Source organism: Bos grunniens, chromosome 5 (genome assembly GCF_055505025.1).
Source record: "Bos grunniens cultivar Pamir isolate PY7600 chromosome 5, Bosgru_T2T1.0, whole genome shotgun sequence".
In the NCBI taxonomy this organism is placed as follows: domain Eukaryota; kingdom Metazoa; phylum Chordata; class Mammalia; order Artiodactyla; family Bovidae; genus Bos; species Bos grunniens.
This window is the reverse complement of record NC_141169.1, coordinates 67,134,079-67,139,415: the sequence shown is the minus strand read 5'-3', so window position 1 is coordinate 67,139,415 and position 5,337 is coordinate 67,134,079. Positions and strand designations below refer to the sequence as shown.

General features: G+C 43.1%; 1 pseudogene; it reads left to right on the top strand.

Moving 5' to 3' along the window:
* Nucleotides 1–1,256: 1,256 nt before the first annotated feature.
* Nucleotides 1,257–3,041, top strand: LOC147372323 (T-complex protein 1 subunit epsilon pseudogene; annotated as a pseudogene).
* The last annotated feature ends 2,296 nt before the right edge of the window (nucleotides 3,042–5,337 follow it).

The following is a 5,337-nucleotide window of genomic DNA, read 5'->3' as shown; positions in this document are numbered from 1 at the left end:
AATCCACCTGCAATGCAGGAGAAGCGGATTTGATCCCTGGGTTGGGAAGATCCTCTGGAAAAGGAAATGGCAACCACTTCAGTATTCTTGCCTGAAAAATTTCTTGGACAGAGGAGCCTGGTGGGCTATAGTCCAATGGGTCACAAAGACTTGGACACAACTCAGCAACTAAGCACAGCATAATGATTATATGTATACAGTAAGGACTCCCACATAGACATCTCCAACTCTGACCTATCTCCTAAGCTCTAAGATTTACACTTTCAACTATCTATTAGACCCCACATGTGTGCTAAGTCACTTCAGTTGTGTCTGACTCTTTGTAACCCCATGAACTATAGCCTGCCAGGCTCCTCTGTCCATGGGATTCTCCAGGCAAGAATACTGGAGTGGGTTGCCATTTCCTTCTCCAATTAGACCCCACACTTGTATGTATAATACCTATGTCAAACTCAACATGTCTTAAAAAAAAAAGGTTTGCATTCCTTAGTATTTCCTATCTGTTTTTGCCTATTAGTCTAATCTCCTCAACTAATATGACCTTTTAAAAATGTGATCCAGCCCATGTGAACCCTCCATGACCTACCATCACCTTAAAATTTAAATCTTGTTGCCATGGGGTACAGTCCTCTGACCTCGCCTCTGTGTCATCTCAGCTCCAATAAGTCTACCCTTTACTCACTCTCCTCCAACCCCTCTGCCCCACCTGCTTTTCCTAGAACCACTAAGCTCATCATTGACTCAGCCCCTTACACTTTCTCTTCCTTATGCCTAAAATTCCCTTCCCATACCTTCACATGTCGGATTCCTTCTCACCATCAGGACCCTGTTCAGTGTCATCTTCTGAAAAAGATACATTCTAATCTATCTAAAAGTTCCCCACTCAAGTCACTCTGACCCCCAACTGTGTTTTATTTTATTCATAGGACTAATCATATCTGAAATCATTACTTTATTGTTTGTTTTTTGTCAATTCCCTTACATCTAGAATGTCAGGGACATGAGGGTAGACATTTTGCTTAACTTATTTACTCTAAGAGTTCAGAACAGCACTTAGCACATAGCCTTTGACTATGTGGATCATAACAAACTGTGGAAAATTCTTAAAGGGATGAGAATACCAGATCTCCTTACCTGCCTCCTGAGAAACCTGTATGCAGATCAAGAAGCAACAGATAGCCCTGAAGAGGAAGGTGGGCTCTGGGTTCTGGCATGGTCTCTGCCAGTTGAGGGAGAGTAACTCTTGCTACTGCATCATGGGGTCCGTGGGGACCCTTGACTTTGACAAATATGGCAGTCCTTTCCTCATCAAGGATCAGGACTGCAAGTCTCATCTTATGGTACTTGAGGCCCTCAAATCTCATATAATGGCAGCAAAAGCTGTCATTTCAAATACAATGAAAACATCACTTGGACCAAATGGGCTTGATAAGACGTTGGTGAATAAGTATGGCAACGTGACTATGACCAATGGTAGTGCCACCCTCTTAAGCATGATGGATGTTGACCATCAGATCACCAAGCTGATGGCTGAACTGTCCAAATCACAGGATGATGAGATTGGAGATAGAACCACAGGAGTGGTTGTCCTTTGGAAAAGGCTGAGCAGCTGCTGGACCTCCGTATTCACCCAATCAGGATCACCGACGGCCAAGAGCAGGTCACCCGCATCACTATTGAACACCTGGACAAGATCAGCAACAGTGTCCTCGACAACATGAAGAACACCAAGCCCCTGATCCAGACAGTGAAGACCACGCTCCAAAGTAATTAACAGCTGTCACTGACAAATGGCCTAGATCACTGTGAATGCCATTCTCACCGTGGCCAACATGCAGCGCAGAGACATTGACTTCCAGCTCATCAAGGTAGAAGGCAAGGTGGGTGGGCGGCTGAAGGACACCAAGCTGATCAAGGGCTTTATCGTGGACAAGGACTTCAGTCACCCGCAGAAGACCAGGCAAGTGGAAGATGCTAAGGTTGCAATCCTCACATGTTCATTTGAGCCACCGAAACCAAAGATGAAGTATAAGGTGGATGTGACATCTGTGGAAGATTTTAAAGCCCTTCAGAAGTACGAAAAGGAGAAGTTTGAAGAGATGATCCAGCACATTAAAGAAACTGGTGCTAACCTAGCTATTTGCCAGTGGGGCTTTGATGATGAAGCCAATCATTTACTTCTCCAGAATAATCTGTCAGCGGTTCACTAGGTTGGAGGATCTGAAACTGAGTTGATCGCCATTGCCACAGGTGGCCACATCATCCCTAGGTTCTCAGAGCTCATAGCTGAGAAGCTGGGCTTTGCAGATCCTGTGAAAGAGATCTCATTTGGGACCACCAAAGACAAGATGCTGGTCATTGAGCAGTGTAAGAACTTCAGAGCCGTCACCATTTTCATCAGAGGAGGAAATAAGATGATCATCAAGGAGGCCAAGCGTTCCCGTCATGACGCTCTGTGTGTAATCTGCAACCTCATCGGGACAACCGCATGGTGTATTGCAGGGGTGCTACCGAGATCGCTTGTGCCCTGGTGGTCAGCCAGGAGGCCGACCAGTGCCCGGCCCTGGAGCAGTACCCATGCACGCCTTTGCCGAGGGACTGGTGGGCATCCCCATGGAGCTCGTGGAGAACAGAGGCATGAAGCCCATCCAGACCACGACTGAGGTCCGGACCAGACACGTGAAGGAGGTGAACCCCGCCCTCGGGGATTGGCTGTCTGCACAAGGGAACCAATAATATGAAACATCAACATGTCATAGAAACCTTGATCGGCAAAAAGCAGCAGATCTCTCTTGTAACACAAATGGTTAGAATGACTTTGAAGATTGACAACATCCATAAGCCTGGAGAATCTGAACAGTAAAGACAGAATTTAGAATAAAATGAGGAGTAAGATCCACTACTGTGATTAAATAAATGGGTGTCTTGGGCTGCATCTACAGCTATTTATTGTTAACCTGTATCAGACACTGTGACAACAGTAGCTGTTTGGTAACCATAGTTTCATTTGTTCAAAGACATGAAATTATAGAGGTATGATCTCACAAGGTTTTGTATTTGTTGTATTAAAGGGAACACTTTAAACAACCTTTATATTCTGCTCAAGTTAACAAACATTCACTATAACATTCATTAAATGCCTTAATTGAAGGGGTTTGAGTTGATTTTTTTTAATAAGATGTAGAACCTGTTTTTATCAGCTTTAAATGTTCAGTTTGTTCTCAAGATTTATGTTAACATTGAGGAATATGGGCTTGATCCTATTAAATTTATTTAAATACTGACAAAAAAAGAGAGAAGCAACAGTTAGAACAGCACATGCAACAACAGACTAGTTCAAAATTGGGAAAGGAGTATGTCAAGGCTGTATATTGTCACCCTGCTTATTTAACTTATATGCAGAGTACCTCATGCAAAATGCCAGGCTGGATGAAGCACAAGCTGGAATCAAGATTGCAGGCAGAAATATCAATAACCTCAGATACGCAGATGACACCACCTTTATGGCAGAAAGTGAAGAAGAACTAAGATGGCTTTTGATGAAAGTGAAAGAGGAGAGTAAAAAAGCTGGCTTAAAACTCCACATTTGAAAAACAAAGATCATGGCATCCAGTTCCATCACTTTATGGCAAATAGATAGGGAAACAATGGAAAACAGTGACAGACTTTATTTTCTTGGGCTCCAAAATCACTGCAGATGGTGACTTCAGTTGTGAAATTAAATGACACTTGATCCTTAGAAGAAAAGCTATGGCATACCTAGACAGCATATTAAAAAGCAGAGACATTAGTTTACCAATAAAGGTCTGTCTAGTCAAAGCTATGTTTTTTCCAGTGGTCATGTATAGTTGTGAGAGTTGAACCATAAAGAAAAGTGTGAAGTGAAAGTCACATAGTCGTGTCTGACTCTTTGTGACCCCATGGACTGTAGCCCTATCCTCTGTCCTTGGAATTCTCCAGGCAAGAACACTGGAGTGGATTGCCATTTCCTTCTCCAGGAGATCTTCCTGACCCAGGAATTGAACCCAGGTCTCCCGCATTGCAGGCAGACTCTTTACTGACTGAGCCCATAAAGAAAGTCGAGTGCTGAAGAATTGGTGCTTTTGAACTGTGGTCTTGGAGAAGACTCTTGAGCGTCCCTTGGACTGAAAGGAGATCAAACCAGTCAATCCTAAAGGAAATCAACCCTGAATATTCATTGGAAGGACTGATGCTGAGGCTGAAACTCCAATACTTAGGCCAGATGATGCAAAGAATCAACTCATTGGAAAAGACCCTGATGTTGGGAAAGATTGAAGGTGGGAGGAGAAGGAGATAACAGAGGATGAGATGATTGGATGGCATCACTGCCTCGATGGACATGAGTCTGAGCAAGCTCCGGGAGTTGGTGATGGACAGGGAAGCCAGGCATGCTGCAGTCCATGGGGTCGCAAACAGTCAGGTATGACTGAGTGACTGAACTTACTGACTAGCACATAGTAGGCATACTACTTGGAATGAATGAATGAATGTTCAATAAACCATACAAATTGTATGGTAGTTCTAAGAAAGGTTTATGACCAGACTGCACTCTGCTGAAAGTAAAGAACTGCTCATGGAGCCAGTAGCCATCAGCTTTGTAAGCAGATGTTCAGATTTAGAACTAATGCATCCATACAGGCTTGCCTAGGCTACCAGTTGTATAGTCTGTATTAAGTATTAGCTAGCAAATCAAGTTGGAGAAGAATCGAACACGACTGACTGACTTCCCTTTCACTTTTCACTTTCATGCATTGGAGAAGGAAATGGCAACCCACTCCAGTGTTCTTGCCTGGAGAATCCCAGGGACGGGGGAGCCTGGTGGGCTTCCATCTATGGGGTCACACAGAGTTAGACACTACTAAAGTGACTTAGCAGCAGCAGTAGCAGCAGCAAATCAAGTATGTATCATTTCACACTGTCTTCAGAATCTTTGAGTACTGGATAAAATACTTCCTTAGACAAGTAGACTATGACCTGAAATAATTATGTATATATATACACATATATATACATAATTACCAACCAGCCCTGACAAGGTGCAAAAAACAACCAAAGCTGGAATTGAACGGCTGTCCTTCTTTGCTCTCTCCCTCTCCTTTTAAAGTGTAGAGCTTTTTGGAAAAGAAGCATTATATGAATTCAAAGCATTGTCTTATCAAATCCCCATAATTATTTTAACCATGTGGCATAATCTGTGCACAGCCAGTGATTAAGCTGTATCACAATTAAAACAATATCGTGAAACTAATTACAAAAAGCTAGACAGACCGTGCTATCTTTCTGCTTAGTGTTCGAATGTTACATAGAAGAATGTAA